This window comes from Symsagittifera roscoffensis, chromosome 9, assembly GCF_963678635.1.
Source record: "Symsagittifera roscoffensis chromosome 9, txSymRosc1.1, whole genome shotgun sequence".
Lineage (NCBI taxonomy): Eukaryota > Metazoa > Xenacoelomorpha > Acoela > Convolutidae > Symsagittifera > Symsagittifera roscoffensis.
The window spans coordinates 13558732-13559391 of NC_087070.1; positions in this window are offsets into that span (position 1 = coordinate 13558732).

The window sequence follows — 660 nt, forward strand, 5'->3', positions numbered from 1 at the left end:
GTTTTGCGTTTGGCAGTATGTTTGTTTCAGGTGTTGATGGTGATGTTTCTTTTTGAGTTGTGATTTAGGCTGTGCTTGTTGGTTTTTGAGTTGTGATGGGGGCTGTGCTTGCTGGTCTGTTGGTGGAGTTTAGCTCTTTTGCAAAGTTCTCGGGGGTGCATTGTATGCAGAAGAACTCAACGTAATAAAATTTGCTGCTCGCTACATGAGACATGGATGTAATCTTTGCAAATGACACACCATATGCCTTTTTTTTGGAGGTGGCGTCTACAAATATGGCAGTGCGTTTGATCGGCCATAATTTGGCAGCGAGGAGGGTAAATTTATGGTGAATATCTACAAGTTAGCTGAGTGAGCAACAAACTGAAAATTTTATTACCATAAAAAGAAAATTGAATACCATCTTTACAAAACATATAAGCACTAAAACTAACATTTAGATTAGGTGAAATAATTCGGATTTTTGAGTTGTAAAATGTATTAGTAAGGCGAAACAAAGAGTTATTTAGAGCACCAAGTTTTCTGTTTGTGAAGTGATTGTTTGCAGAGAGGATGGTTTTGGGGATAATTAGCACATTAGGGACAAACTTATGAATTATCAATTTTATTAAAAATCTCCAATCATTAGCAAAGTCTGAAACTGTAGATGAGTTATCATTA